At 39.5% G+C, this 16,726-nt stretch overlaps 2 long non-coding RNA genes across 2 annotated transcripts; one reads left to right on the top strand and one right to left on the bottom strand.

Annotated features, from left to right (window-relative positions):
• Positions 1 to 4,767: 4,767 nt before the first annotated feature.
• Positions 4,768 to 11,416, bottom strand: LOC110076994 (uncharacterized). Its single transcript, XR_013542888.1, has 2 exons — positions 11,327 to 11,416; positions 4,768 to 4,931 (listed from the first exon to the last, which is right to left on the bottom strand). It is a non-coding gene; the product is annotated as an uncharacterized LOC110076994 (long non-coding RNA).
• LOC110076995 (uncharacterized) lies at positions 8,519 to 16,555 on the top strand. The gene is made up of 3 exons (XR_013542887.1): positions 8,519 to 8,760; positions 15,175 to 15,307; positions 15,792 to 16,555. It is a non-coding gene; the product is annotated as an uncharacterized LOC110076995 (long non-coding RNA).
• The last annotated feature ends 171 nt before the right edge of the window (positions 16,556 to 16,726 follow it).

The following is a 16,726-nucleotide window of genomic DNA, read 5'->3' on the forward strand; positions in this document are numbered from 1 at the left end:
AAGCGATCATTGCAAAGCCCCCATTTTCAGCCAGCTGATCGGTGGTTTCAAAATGGCTGCTGGGTAAACAAAATGGCCGCCAGCTGTTTTCAGGCATGGATTCTTCGCTTTAGAGGCGCTATGGAGGATCTTCGCTTAAAGGTGAGTTTTAAGCCCATAGGAACGCATTAATCGTGTTTTAATGCATTTCTATGGGCTTTTTATTTTTGCTTAGCGATGTTATTGCTTAGCAGCGATTTTTTCTGCACGAATTAACATCGCTAAGCGAGGCACCACTGTATAGTCCTGGACAAGGGTTGTGTAGATCCATAATTTCCCTGCTACTGGCATAGCCACCTTGTTACCATCATATCATTTATTATTAACATAGTTGCTTTTTTACTGCTTATGGCAGTGCAGGAACAGTGATGCGCATTGAGATTAATGGTAGGAGGAGGCTTTAGCATCTCCCACTCTCAGTGGACCCAAGAAGCCACCCTACTCCAGCAATCTTGCACAAGATTGCTAGGATTGGTGAAGTTAACACCCCTGCACATGGTTGTACACATTACAGTGTATAACCTCAGGCAACTTGAAGAATACCAATAGTATGTGGGCAGGATAAATGCAATAGTTATATAGGCAGGATGACAGGATTCTGCTTATATCCCTGTTTTGTCCTTGTCTAGCTTTCACAAATCCTGTGAATGGCTTAAATGTCATGAGTGTATTGCTGTAAATCTATGGCATTCCCAATATATGCCAATAGATACTGTATGTCAATTTGCTTCACAGTTTTTCCAAATGAAGAAATTGTATGCAAGAACTGACTCTATGCCAAGGACCTCCACAGTGCTGGCTGGTCAGTTCCACAAACTGTTGCATTTATTTCTTTCTATTTTAACTATAACTTAGAAGTGTGTGCTTTATAGAACCTATTTTGAGTGTTTATTTATTCAATCATTTCCATCTGTTTGTGCCCTGGGCAACCTGACAATATCTGATGGAGCCCATATTAGAATATTTGTGCACTCCTGACATTGATCAGTCACCGGCTGGGTTTTATCTCCATTTCTGTGTAGAAGTTTCCAGTCCTTTTTGCCCAAGCAAGAAGAGGGCCATAGTGTAGTATGCATTACATGAGCGGTACTGGATTGGCAAACTGAGTTGTCCGTTTCAGATGATGTCTCTAGAAATGAGCTTCGTGTCTGTGGGACAAAGGCAGGTCATAAACTCATTAATACAAATCAGTATTAAACAGTCCTCTCTTAACTTTCACTTCTTTCATGTATTTGCAGCCCCATTGCACCCTTGCATTGTGGTAACATCTTCCTATCTCATAACAGATGATTGGCCGGCAGCATTTGTACAAGGGCTCTTGAACTACTTAGCCTTCCTTAGTGCAGAGGTGTGGGTGATTGTGGGACTGAATTTGATTTCTGGTGGGTCACTGAAGTAGAAGGGGCCCTCAGTTTTTTCTTCCGCTGATTATAACCCCAGCTCCCCTGCCATTACCTGAAATGAATCCAAGATGAATTTGCAGCAACAATGAGCTGAAACACTCAAATGCAGCACAGGAGATGGAGCACAACCCATGGGCAGCGCTCTACCTATATATAGAAATCTTGGAAATGAAATCACACCAGGTCAAAATCGTGGGGATGGACTGGGAGAAGATGGAAAGCTGATTTGACGTCATATTTTGCAAGCTCTGCCCCAATGCCGCATGTCTGAGCCATGCACACTGCTGCATTGAAGGAAGTGTACCTCAATGCATAATTCCGAGGGGATGGCGTCGTTTACTGGCTCTCCCTCCAGAAATGACAGGTGGTGTATTAGCCTGTACTCCCACTGATTTTTTCTTGGGCACTACCCCTAGAGGGGAGACCTGCAGATGTGCCATGGGGGGGGGTGCTCAAAAAGACCCAGCACCTGATCTTCTCTGACTTATCAATTTTTTTCCTTAACTACGTTCTCTGTCCCTTTGACCGACTTTAGATTCTGGGCAAAGAACTCTATGTTGTCCTACAGCTGGGATCCTAAAACCGTCCTTAAATCCACTCGACAGGTATGCAGCATCTCCCCTTCTGGGGTAATCCTGCAGCCATATTTCCAGATCCTCTATCTTAATCGGGCTGGGTCTCTTATGCAGGGTGGTCACCACCTCTGCCTTCCTACCCTGTTTCCCTGAAAATAAGCCCTAGTATGATTTTTCAGGATGCTTGTAATATAAGCCCTATTCCAAAAATAAGCCCCAGTTAAGTGAAACCCCGCCCTCCACCATTGTGCAGCATTGTGCAGCAACCAGAAGGAGATGACATGACTGTAAAATAAAACATCCCCTGAAAATAAGCCCCAATGCGTTTTTTGGAGCAAAAATTAATATAAGACCCAGTCTTATTTTCGAGGAAACGCGGTTTTACCACGGTATTCCCAGTCCTTTGTGTCCTTGCTCTGAAGCATGTTGTGCTGGGGTGCTAGTCTGCACACTGTGTACTCGTGCCTGTATTTACAGGCCTTGCGTGAGCATCTGCCTCTCAAATTGAAACCCCAACAGAGCAGGCGGGGTTGAACCACCTGCCCCGTGCCTACACAGGGGTTCAAATTCTGCCCACCTCTATGAAAAAGGTACCCACTGTCAAATCCGTCACCCAAATTTGGTTGGCCGATGTCATATACTGTAGCCAAAGGCCTGGTTGGGGCTCATCCCAATGCAAATTTGTGTGTATTGCACTTCTCATGCAAAACGATTAATCTTAGAGAAGCCATGTGTGCTAAGGATAATCCACATATGCACGTTAAGTCAAGGCACTGGACTAATGACAGTGCCCTCCAAGGCTGAGCCTTTACTATGACTCCAAAGTAAATTAAAAAGCCTGGGAGCCAGTTCGCCCATGACTGTTCAGGTTTACGCCTCCTGCACCTGTGGGTAGGGAGCCATCCAACTCTCAGACGGCATCCATGAATTAGACCACTGGCTATCTGGGAACCTATACATTTGCAAGTTCTGTACTGTATTATAGGGAGTATTTCCCTGTCCTCTGCCAGGCCAAGGCCAGTCTAGTGTTGTAAAGTGCGTGCATGTTTGGCCTGGATAAGGTGAAGAACCAAAGAGAGAGTTAGGACACAAAAATGGAGACCAATAGAACCAGTAGAACTATGGGACTTTGTATTTCTGGCTATAGGCCCTCATCGTGATACAGTGGGGCCCCGCATAGCAATGTTAATCCGTTCCAGGATTAACGTCACTATCCGGAAACATCACTAAATGGAACAAAAAACCCCATAAGAACGCATTAAACCCTGTTTAATGCGTTCCTATGGGGCAAAAACTCACCGTTCAGCGAAGATCCTCCATAGGGGCGGCCATTTTTGCCGCCTCGGTAAGCGAGGAATCCCTCAAGAAAACAGTGGGCGGCCATTTTGCCATGTCCCCGCTCCAGCCCCTCCCCGCCTTACAGCTGACGGGCGGGCTGCTCTTAGAAGCTTTGCTAGCAGCTAAATAGGCAGTGTAAATGCACTGCTGAAGCCTCTGAAAGCAGCGCTTTGTCGGGGTGGTTTGGCAGGGACAGGCCCACCCCCCCGCCCCCCTCACGCTGCTTTTGGAAGCCTCCTGGGGCTTTTTCAGCAGTGAAAATGCACCTCTGAAAGCGCCGCTTTGCCGTGGGGGTGGCGCAGGGGGGTGGCGGGGAGGTGGCGGGCCTGTCCCTGCTGACAAAAAATCTGCTGCTAATTGAGGGAGTGAGCAAACTCGAGGTTAAGACAACCCTGGTACAAGGATCCTCCCGAGCAAGCAGATTCCACACCTGTCCACTAAGTCAGTGGTTCTTAACCTTTTTGAAAGAAACACCCCCTTGAGCCATTGAGGAAGTTATCATCGCCCCCCTCCACACGGTGATGATATCTTATTTATTTATTTATTTATTTATTTATTTATTTATTTATTTATTTATTTATTTATTTATTTATTTATTTATGACACTTAAATCCAATGACCCCTGAAAACAAAATTGAATTCCAAGAAAATGAAATGCCCCCAAAAAGTAACATTTAATGATTTAGTTGCAAGTGAATTTTAAGACGCAAAAAGGGCATAAAAACAAACTGCAATGCAGGAACTAAAACTTTCAAGACAAAAACTCTGAAACTAAATTAAGATTGGAGGAAAATATATATTCATGCACACTGTAAAAAGGCTGTAGCCCTCTTCACAGGTTTGGCTTGCTCCAGCGCCCCCCTACCGCCCCCCTTCTGCTCCAGCACCCCCACACCGCCCCTTTTCATTCTACTGCCCCCCTGAAAAAATGAAATCGCCCCCTGGGGGGCATTATCGCCCACGTTAAGAACCACTGCACTAAGTGATGGAAGACACATTAAGCATTCTATACTTCACAATAAGTATCCCCATCTATTTAGGGGAAAACAAAGAAACATCTAATGCACATGCCCAGCTAGCAACCTGCCTAAAAAGAATATAAAAAGAGCGGTCTGGGCAACCATATTTTGTCTGCTGAGACCCAAAGGCTTTTGGAACCAACTACTTTTTTTGGAACTTGGACAATGGAAATAAAGAATTCTTTCTTTGGTGTATGTGGTATGAATGTGTTGAATGTATGAAACCCCTTTTATTAGAATTGTAATCAATAGGTAATAAAGTATATTCATTTTGTATTTATTAATGTGTCTTGTGAAGTCCTTTGCTGTTTAATATTGTTCTTCTTGGGATACAAAGATCTAGTGGTCACTCTTTTGTGACAGTGTCTGGGGCCACTGGAAGCTCACCTGATGTTTCTGCTTGAGGCGTGTTTTGCACCACCTTTTCAAAACCTGGATTTAGTTCTGTGCCACTGCATTCCCTGGCATCCTGAAGATGAACCCACCACATCCATCATCACAGCCCCACAGTCCTCAACTTTGATGCTGTGGCACTGGTGCAGACTGCTGATTAGCTTCTAAGGCAGCAAAGCAAGACATTAAGTTTTCTGCCAGAGCCTTGAGCTTTGCTTGTTTATGGCTCTTTGAATCCCTAGCTGAGCGACACAGCTGCAGTTTGCTAGCCCCTGAGAGGCGCAATCAGTTTCCAGGGCCAAAATTTTTGCCTGCAGTTGGTCTCATATTGGCCAGCTCTCCTCATCTGAGGATGACTGGGGTGGTGAGACCTGAGGAGCTGCGTGCTTTTTGGCAGGCTGCTTACCTTCAATTTGTTCCTTGGCCTTTTTTAGGCGCCATAATCGCAGCCCAGTCTCAGCCTGCAAAACGTGTGCTCTATGTGTGCACTGGCCAATAAAACCTCCTGTTGATCCTATTAATTTATTATATATTATTAGATTATTAATTAAATTATTTACCTATTTATTATCTTAGCTATCTAATTCATTATCAAAACCATAAGGTAAAATATTTTAATGTACTCTTACTTAAAACCAAGCTATGGAGGGAACACGTTCGAACACAGGCCGCCAGTCCTGGCACGTAAAGGCAGCCAAGGACTTGCTGAATGATCTTTTGCTTTCCCTTCCTGATACCTGTTTTGTTTGTTTTTTAAAAACAGTTTCCAGTTGCCCATTAGGTGCTGGGGGGGGGAATAGGGTGGGCTGATTAAAAAACAATCCTGCTAATTCTGTTGTTTGTTTAAACTAACTATGGCCCACTGTATCCAGAGGCCCAGAACATTCTCCACTTACTAATTTTATTTTATTATGAGCGTGCCCAGGACAGGGCTGGTGAGGACCAGGTGGCCATGCCTTGAACTCTTAATATGAGCCCCTTCTTTCTCCCCCCTTTTTAATTATACAATTATTTAAATTAAAATCCTCCTCACATTCCTTTAAAGCAACCCTTTGGCTAGGGAGCACCACAACTCCCAGCTTCCAAAACCATAGGGGGGGTGCCGATGCAGCCCCCCTTCCAAAATCCATTCTTCACTTTTGCAAGCCTCGAAAAGGGGCCAAAAGGAGGGTGCTCCTTCGGCCTTCCATCTGGGTTGCATTTGCAAGACTCCCAGGTCTCATGATATCCCGGGAGGGAGGCAATGAAGCTCCGTGCTGCCAAAGCACACTTGGCAGTGGAGCCAGCATTTTCATGTGAATGATTCATACAAAATAGAGTACAAAACAAGAAGAGCCAGAAGTTTTGGTTGTGCAAAGGGTCAGTGATTGGCCAACCACATGCCTGTATTCTGCCATATTTGAAATTACTTCCACAACATTGAGTCCTAAAACTGTTCATTGTTTAGTAGTGCAGACACATTCAATAGCAAAGCTATTAGTCCTTAGTTTGTCCCCTTTTCCCCTCCATTCTTCTGCATATACCTCTATGGAGAGGCCCTCCTTTTAATCACATGTTGTTTTAGTTCCCCCTTTAAACACATTTTAAACTCATTGGTTATAACAGTATTCTTCCTTGGGTGGAATTGTGGCTTCAGCTTTGAAGTGATGGCTTATTACCTGAATCCACTTATGCTGAGGATGTATTTGTGTCTACAGTGTGAGTTCTGCTCTACTCCCAGTTTCTTACCTTCAGCAGCAATGTTTTGGTCCCCCATTTGATCAGTTTGAGTAAATATGGATTGAGTACAGGAAGTCCTATGCTTTCCTATTTCGTTCTTTTGCTTTGCCCACCAAAGCATTTCTTCTATTGCATCATGTTAGCCAGTGCAGTATGTTTAATGTGATTTCCATTTGGATCTTTCATTCATAAGCTCCATATGGGTTCCTTACTTTTTCAAGCCTAGACCACTATCTTATCTGTGACAAAATGATAATAATTAAATTTAGTTGAGTTCTCAGCTTGAGCTCTTGCCCATTTGGTTCCCTATGGACAAAATGCAGGCAAAAATAAAATAAATAAAAATAATAAAAATAAAAATCTAGACTGACACCTATGAGTAGTTCAATGTGAATTATATGGAGAAGTGTTTTCTACACAAGTATAAGTTTTTGTAGCCTTCTGTAGTATATTCCTTGTCCCTCCCTCCCCATTTGACCAGTCTGAAAAACAAACATGGGTTGAACACCTAGTTGAGGTTGGTCTCCTTGCTTTGCTTTCTGAATTTAACATTAAGATTTCTCTTTCTTAGGATAGAATGTATTTCCAGAGTGTTCTAAGAAAGACAAATAAGGGAGTGAATGCAGCCTTGATGCTGTTTAAAATGCCCTCCAGATAATCAAGCAGATGTTTGATTGACATTACTTGAAAAGACAACCCACACCCAAGTAGATTAATAGGAAAAAAGCATTCTCATGATTGTCAATGATTCTAATCAAGATGTTATCAATAAAGTAGCTAATTTTAGTAGAGGGAAAATAACACACTGAAGCAAATAGACATGTACATGAAGCAGTTCTTCCTGTGACAGCAAATTTCCCAGCATCATAGTGACACATTTTGTGCTCTTTGCTTTCCTCCCACCAGTGGTAGTAGGTGTTTTCCATGTCAGTTCTGGGAATAAGCACCACACACAATTAATGCTAACATGTAGGAGTCAGTGCAAGATAAAACCCCTATCACGATTAGCATTAACAACATGTGGCCTTCACATCAAATCCTCAGTTGAATGTAGGGCCCATTAATTAAAAGAATTGGTCTTCTTGTTTTACCTATAATAATAAAAAGAAGTAGTAACTGGAAGCTTGAGAAGGAAAATGCATTGTAGCAGAACAAAATTTCCATGAACAAGGCTTGTAAATACAGTGTGATATTCTTAACACATTCCCCACATGCAGAAGGCAGAGGGAATGATTTCTTCGCATTCCATCAGAATCTGCTGCACAGACTTGAGGGACCATCTGGAGGCGAAAGTTGTCTTCAATTTCAGTAGGAAATAGATTTTCTTAAAGTTGACTTTTATTATCATATGGTGCATTTGAGTTTATAAAATATGTGTCAATTTAATAGTTTCACATCTAGAAAGGCAATTCTGTATCCATTTAATTAGGGGTACATCCTACTGAAGTCAGTGGGGTTTACTTCTGGATAGGCATGTGGAATTGAACTGTATATAAAAGTGTGTCTGTAGAAAAAAAAGGAAAACTAATGTTTTAAAACATTTTGACTTAAAGGGTAAGAAACTTGCAGGTCTAAGCTGACTTGGATGAAGTGTTAGTAATGCAACAGCAATTGGCACAGTGTGGACTTTGAAGATAAGACTGAAAAAATTTACTTCCTGTATCACATAAATGTTTTCACTGCTTTTGTACAATGCTTCTCCAAGGGGAACAGTCAGTGCAGTGCAGAGTTGTTACCTTCCACCGGTCTTAGGCTAGACTTATTAGTAATAACTGTTTTGAGGTTTTCAGATGAACATCATAGGTCACAGCTGTGTATAAATCAGAAGCTGGATTTCCCATATTTAAATTAAAAACCATTATCTCTTACATCATATGTTCAAGAATCACCTTTAGTATTTTTTTTTTTTTGTGAAGGAAGTAAATATCACAGATATTTTAAAGAATGTTTTTCATCCAGAGTTCTGTGGTCTAAATATGTTTGACATTTCTTTCGCCCACTGCCACATTCTTGCACTTGAGAGACTGCTTTTAATGTTTCAAGCTCTCTCTTTGAAGCTTGCTGTACTTTTTCTTCCACGTGGCCCTCTGGCTTATAACCTGCATATGTGCTGTGCTAAATTGCGGTGCATGTTCTTCACAGATTTGAGTTGAAATGAAACAGCTTGTTTTCAATCTCTGTGTTTAGGGAACTGAATGAGACTGCATATATGTTCACAGCACTCTTAATTCATAGCTGAGGAGCATGAGGAAGTGAATGTCATCTTAAGATGTGGTAAGTTAATTTAAGTGATAAATGAAAATTGCCTCTTCCTTTTTATTCTAAAATAAACCAGCCAAATGTAGTCACAAGGAAACACATGCAAGAGCCCGGAAGACACCGTTGGTAAGTATGAGAAGCATGTGCTTTTGTCAAATAGTTTTGGTGTGACAGTTCTTGAGTGAAGTATAGAATAGTTAATTAAGTCAGAGATGGGAGTCAAAGTTACCTGCCCTCTGACACCAGAATAAGAATACTTATCTCCCTCATATATTAAGCAATGGGCCCCAGCTGCTTCATAGTAGTAGCAATAATAATAATAATAATAATAATAATAATAATAATAATAATAATAATAATAATAATAATAATAATAATAATAATAATAATAATAATAATAATAATAATAATAATAATACCATCACAAGTACACCTAAGAATATATTTTCGTCAGTCCTAAAGTTTGGGAGAAAAATCAGACTTTATTGCCATAATGTCGAGGAGAAATACACACTTTTTTAAAAAATACAACTCCCATAATACCTCAACCAGGCAAGCTTTTTGTAATTCAAAGAAAGTAACTTCCAAGCTTTGTAGTTGCACCTCATCCTCTCAGGTACATAGTAATACACTTTTCCCCTCTGGCATATGGAAGAAATAAAGACAAAAACTGATTTATGTTTTTCTTTCAGAGGACAAAATTACAAAATCCTTTCAAATTGTTATGGTTGCTACCAACTATACTGTCCGGGAGGGGGGGATGTAGTGGAATAGCTCTGCATGTTCCAACTTTGTTGTATTGTCTTATTCAGGAGATGCAAACAACGACCAGAATCCTATAGGTGTTTGCAGAAGGTCTCTGCAATTAATTGTAGGATTTGCAGTGATCTGACAAGATGCTAAGGCACATCACAGTTGCCCAGTTGGATGCATCACTGGATATGTAACCAAGACATGCTACAGCATCTTCTCAATGAGCCACAGCAAACTACATAAACCTTATGCAAATGTCAATGCAGGATTGTGACCTCTGAATGTCTGCTATTGTTACCACTACCAGCTGCTCCTAGTTTTCCAGTTCATGCTGAGAATACACATGAATTCAATTTGAAAAATATGCCTCAAATCCAGTAGCCAGTCCCAATTAGAGCAGACTCATTGAATAGTACATCAACACTTTGAGACGTCCCACTGATTCCATAGGAATACCAGAGTTAGGAAACTTAAGTGCTGGATTTAAGTCCAAGACTGCATTTAATTGGCAACATTTGATTTTATCATATATAAAAATGGAATCTGCAACTTTAAATGGAAAATTGTTGAATGGTGTGATCCACCTCCCAGAGATCATGAGCTTTTGAAATGGATGGAATTAGCCATGAACCGTTGTACCACTGATTTCTATAGGCATATGACTAACTGGCTGAACTTAAGTAACTTATAGTTACTTAACTATAATAGGTTGGATTTTAGCCAAATTTCCAACTTAAAAATAAAGATACTGTTTATTATTTTTGTTTTAACCATCATGTAAGGATCTAAGACTTATACTGTTTCTAGGATGCAGACCTTTAGATTCTGAATGGAGGACTACACTTGTATATGCTAGTTTAAGGAAAAATCAGCCTTTATTGCCATAATGTCAAGGAGATATACACACCCTAATTTTCACCCTGATATTTAAAAAGAAACAAGGTACTATTTCCCTACCCATCCAGCCTGAATCAGTACTGCCCAGGAAATCCTTTAGCGCTTAACTGGTGCATCTATACATTGATGACTGAAATCATTATTATTTTTAATACATGCAACATGTGACTCTAAATTTGTATTTTTGTAAAGTTTCCAAACTTGATATTTAAATTGTAAAATATTTCTGAAGTTATTTGATTCTTAAATTTTGTAAATAATATTTTCATTAAGCCTTGAAAATCTAGATAGGAAGTTCAAAAGGTACTCTTTTTTCAACATTATGTCTTGATTGAAGAAAACCACCTCATCTTAAGAAGATCATCACTAAGTCCCATTAAAATCAATGGAAGAAATTATTTGCAACTAACTCAAAGCCCTTTAGTTCATTTGGTCTTAAGTGCAACTTTCTTTTGGGTGAATGTATTTTGATTTCTGGCTCTAAAATGCAGCAAACCCAAACAAAAACTGTACAAATTCCCCTACAAATACTTAAAAGTCTTTCAGGTGCGATGGCATTAACACCTGCATGTACAGGTGATAGTTAATGTTTAATCAGCAGTTAAACTGTCAAGGTTGTAATTTCTTCATTAACACAATTCTCCTGGTTTAAATTTTTTTTTGCTATTCCTAGACCGTATTGGTGCATCCCTAACACTGTGGTTATATAAGAACCACTTATTTTGTCCATCTATTTTGTAACTACTTTGGGGTTCATGTTGCCTCACTGGCTGGCTGACTAGATCCCTATATCTGTTCGTCTGCAGAGAAAGTGGAGGTGTTTTAATACTGACATCTTTCTTGTGGTCAGTTCCTTTGCCTACTCTATATTTCACTGCATATTACATTTTCACCTTTGTTTTTAAAGATAACAAAACATCAGTACTCCTACCTGTTGTTGGAGGCAGTTTCCACACAGATGTAAGAGTGGCTGCAGACTTCCTTTTGTTCCACCTTCTTGCAAACCGAAAAACACTCAGGGTGTAGGTTTCCTTTCTCTCTCTCTCTCTCAAAAGAAAGAAAAAGAATGAAAGCTCACAAATACAAAGAAAATATGTCCTAACAGCCACCTAGAAGGCATTGGAACATGCCCATTGCCCTGGTTCTATTCCCTGCAGTCTTGTAACAGAACTTAGGCAAAGAAGGTCAACCCCATACCATCCTGGGACCTTTTATAAGCCACGAAGGTGACTCATCTCCTTGCTTTCAGTAAATCCCCTGCTCTCTTTTCCTTTCTCTGTCTTCTCAGAATAAAAAGCTCGATCTTTTCTTAAGGATAAGAGAAAATTCCCATTGAGTGTTAAAATGCACGGTATTTTCTGCAAAACCTATAGCTTAAATATCTGTCTTTAGTAGTTACAATGAATAGAAATGACTAATTATGATCATGTGTTAAGGTACAAAGAGATGAGCAGAAGAAGGCAGCTAGAAATGCTAGCCACTTTCCTGAATGTATTCAGACGAAATATAGATAGGTATGTTCAGGTGAAGGGTATTTTGAATTAAAGAAGTGAATGACATCATCTGCTAGGCTTGATACCACTCTTCTAAAACCTTTGTTGCTCGTTAGAGGAAAAAAGTTTAATAGTTCCAAGACTTTTCAAGTCCATGTTACATGCGGCATATGAAACATGTAAAACAAATATATACAGTTGTCAAGGAATCATCTTTTTATCCTCCCAAGTGATTTTGTAGCCTACAACTGATTCCTAAAACCACAATTTTTAAAGTGTCAATTCATCTACTCAAGCAGGCTATGTTTGGTTTCCCACCATCATATAATAGTTCCCCACTCATCCCCACCCCCAAATTACATATGATGATGCCCCTTTCCTACTTCAGTTTCTGCCATAGATATATCAGTTAAAATGACAGACAGACAGACAGACAGACAGACAGACAGACAGATAGATATGCCTGCATGATTAACTTGTAAACTGCCCAGAGAGTGCTTTAAGCACTATGGGGGGTGGCATATAAGCAGCACACTTTTTAGATGCCTTATATCGTAGTAATTTGTTTTATGAGTGTTTTATATATATGTTCTCCATAAAGAAAGAATAAGACATATAAATAAGATCTAACAGGTTTGCAGATTAATTGTTGCAAAAGCTGTTAATTTTAAATTTCTGTGTCAAACTGCTAGTTGCTTAAGAACAAAAGAATAAAAAAGTGGCAACCTTAGTAGCAGTAATGATATGTGAAACCTACCTCATAATCTCTGAAACTCAGCTTCTTACCTGGTCAATTTGTTCACCAAACAGTCACCTTTTTTTTTCTTCCCAGGATTTTTTTTTAGCCACCCACTTCTGCCAAAAGCACCATATTTTTAAGTGAATGTAATTCATCTTTTCAGTCATCAGCAGGTAATTATTAGTGTAATTCATGTATTCAGTCACTTTTCTACTTCAGTCTCTGACACACACGTATACATAAAATGTATAAGGTATATAAATGAGATCTCTGTCTCTCATATTTATGCCTTATATACATCTTGCTTGTATGTTTTCTATTTATATGCTTTTTAAAAAGAAAACATATATAAGACATACAGCATAAGGCATATAAATTAGGTACATACGTATGACATATAAGTCAGGAATGGAGGAGATGACTTTTAAAATTATGTGCTGTCAAGTCAGTTCCAACTTACAGTGCCTGTAGTAGGGTTTCCAAGCTAACTGAGACATCGAAGGAGGGCTTTAACGATACCAGTCCTCCAGCATGTTTCCATAGCCAAGTGCAGATTTGAACCCAGCTCTCCTGAATCCTAGTCAACACTGTTCACCACACTACATTGGTTGAAAATGATATACTTGCCTTATGTTCTTATTTATGCATTTATAAGCTGTGTATATATTATTTATGTACCTTATTTCATTTAGAAACTGTGTCCTACACTATTCATTTAGAATAGTTCTTTAGGATGGTATATAAATGTAAGAAATAAATAATAAATTTTAATGCCTGATGGCAGGACTATGTGTACCTGATTTGAGGGAATTCAGAAACACAAAACCCAGTCAATGTGCTAGCTGACTGATATCTCTTATTTTGTACTGAAGATTAAATGAAGAAATAAGGGAGGGGGGCTTAAGTTTCAAAATATTGCTGGTTCTTACGCTACTAGGTGTAGTGTAACCCCTCATAGTGTAAGGCACGTGTGTGCTCAATAATGCCTGCATTCCTCTATAAATTGTGAGTGGTTTTTTCCCTCCTGATATGGTGGTGTCACAGCCAAAATTCATAGTAGCTGTCTCCTGCTTCTTTTTCTTGTGCTTTCCAACAAGAAATTTTGTTGCTGCTATGTAAATCCCCCTCTTGTCCTGCCTTTATATATGATACCCTGAAACACATTTGTTCCAGTAGAGACTGAAGCAGGTTGGAGTACCTCTACAAGAGCACAGGGTAGACTGGAAACAAATCAATGTGCCATTATTTGGGTACAGGTCAGTTGGAGAAGGAGTGGTGAACAACCCTAGCACATGTATTTTATTTCCACAGAAGGAGATGCTTATAATGCAGCTCCTTCCTTTTAAGTGCTTCAATCAGTCTGTGGGGAGGCGGTGTCATGTCCAGTTCAAGGGCTGGTTTGTCCCCCACTTTCTCAGAAGTTACATTTCCCCATGAAAACAGTCCATTTTTCTGCCTCATTTTGATGGCCACATAACAATTATTTGGGTTAGACTTTTGAGCTTACTGTAACATTGTACGGTGCTTTCTTCTTTCTTTTCTTTTCTTTTCTTTTCTTTTCTTTTCTTTTCTTTTCTTTTCTTTTCTTTTCTTTTCTCTTCCCTCCCACCCCGCCCCCATTACACATCACATAATCCCTCTGCAGATTCACTGACTGCTCAACTCTGTGTGCTCTGAAAAAACCCTGGTGGGGAAGTTACCTCATGACATTTTCCCCTTGAGTTTAATTGAAATGTGGGATACTGGAGGGTTGCTGGCTAACATGGAGATGTTAGTACAACACACACACTTCTAAACCACCTTAGAACCACAAGAATCCTGAACCTGAGCTATGACAAATTTCTCCAATTTTTCTCCTCCTTTAACTTTCTTTTTGAATGACACTTTTTTTCCTAACAGATTTATGGTCAAAATTCTCATGGGAGAAAATTTTAGTACAGCACTAAAGTAACACAGAAAAAAAAATAAGAATCATATGTAATAGATATGAGACAAATACAAGTATCTATATACTATATTGGATGCACTTGTTTCTTGATATATGTGAGACATAGGCCAGAGTCCTGTTGGAAGAAAACTGTACGAAAAACACTTCTTGTCCAGTGGGTTTGCACCCTTTTGTAGAGTGTGTTGTGCAACTTGATTTCACAAAACTGGTGCATGACTGGTCACAAAATGGTAACTTGCCAGAGAGCACAATCTCCTGACATGATTACTGTTGCACGCAGGCATAAGACACATAACATATTAAAAAGGCAATGGTCTTCAAATTGTAATATGCCAAAACACATCTAGCATACCAGGAGTGCAGTCTTATGCTCACTTGACTGGTCACAGAACAGGGGTTGCGAGATATTTTGGGACTTACTTCCAAGTAAATAATGTACAGGACTGAATATTCTGTGTGTCAAACTACTAAGACCTGGCATATATTTTTACAAGCTGTTAGGGCTTTTTTGTGGTGGTGGTGGTGGGGATTTAAGGAGGCAGGAAAACAAAAAGAGTTTTGTGATAACTTTAAAACCAAGACATTTTATTTGACATAAGCTTTCCTGGACTGCACTTCTTCTGAGGCATGGAGTGAACCCCAGCAGACAGATATCTAGTTCTACAGATCTGCAGTGCAGCCTTCTACTTCTCTACTAGAGTCAAGTCTTATTGGGTCCAGTGGTACTTCCAGGTGAGTAGGAACAGGAATGTAGGCTGAATTTATTTTAGTGTGCTGTATATGCTTTGTAGTAGTTCTACACAGCGTAGATTCTGATGATGTAAAGTCCACCTGTATCCTTCAGATTACTATGAAACTTAACTATAAACTTGAGGCAATGTGTTTGCACAATAGAGGACATGCAGTGATTTTTGATGATGTATGCAAAACATATACTAAGCAAGCATATTGCAAACTATGCCATTGTGAACAGAAAATCTCATGTGTTGACCAGTTCAGGTGGAATCCAGTCTTCAGGGGCTCATTTTCTCATGGTTTTGCAGACTTGCCATGTAAGACTTTGCTCTTCATTATGTGTTTAATTGTTAGAAAGCATGATGTTATATAGCAAGTAATAGTTGCTTTCTTTCAAACTTTCATTTGTTTTAGCATTACTGTCTTTGAGAGCTTTGATATGCAATAGGATATAAAATTAAATAAATCATAATCTGTTCAGGCTGCTATGAGCAAGATCTAGCTCTTTCCTTGGACAGATGGAAAACATATCCAGAGGACCATGATGTGAACACCAGACCAGAAATTATGGGCAGGTCTGTACCTTAAAATTGAGAAGCATGCAGCTCAGCGTAGAGGAAAACAAGGGGGCAGAGCAATGCAGACTCTGAAGCACAGGCAACATGAATCTAGAGAAGAGCATATTGATGTCACAGGCCATGGAAGAACATGGAAGACAAAAGATGAGTTGAAGATTCCAGTCTGAGTAAGTTGCAAGGAAAAAAGCAGGAACAATATCCATTGTAGTTTTAGATACGAAAAATATTTGTGTGTCTCTTCTCTGAATGGTTACTATAACCTGATTCACATTCACGTGATTGATTGATAGGACTCAGAGAAGACAGGCAACAATGGAATATATTTCATGAAAGTGACCACTTCTTTTTCAAAGCTGTATGGAATGACAATGTGAGTGGCTGTATTGATCTCTTTTCCTTTTATTTTTACTCTCTTCCAAACCATGATCTTGTTGGCTGGCTTGATTTGTTCAGAGTACACAATCTTCTATCATTTTAAGCCTTTAAATTATATTTAATTAATTAAATGTTTTTTTAATTTCAGATTATTGTTGTTGCTTAATTTGTTTCATTTTTTAAAAAAGAGAACACATAAATCTCTTTTAGTGCACACCATTTTGAAATATCCAGTGGGCTGAATATTGATAAAGGAATACTTCTAATAAATGATGCAGTTGTTTCCTTCTCATCCCTGTTTGGCTTTATTCTTTACCCACTTTAAGAATTAACCTAAGGAACTTAAGATTATAGCCAGTTGTTCATTGTGTGAGCAGTTCTAACTTTTCTGACCTTCCACAAGGCTCTTCATGCAAATATAAGTCTTCCAATGGGGTGGTGTTCTGGCATTGGCAACGGCAAA

The sequence above is a fragment of the Pogona vitticeps genome, chromosome 3, assembly GCF_051106095.1.
Source record: "Pogona vitticeps strain Pit_001003342236 chromosome 3, PviZW2.1, whole genome shotgun sequence".
Lineage (NCBI taxonomy): Eukaryota > Metazoa > Chordata > Lepidosauria > Squamata > Agamidae > Pogona > Pogona vitticeps.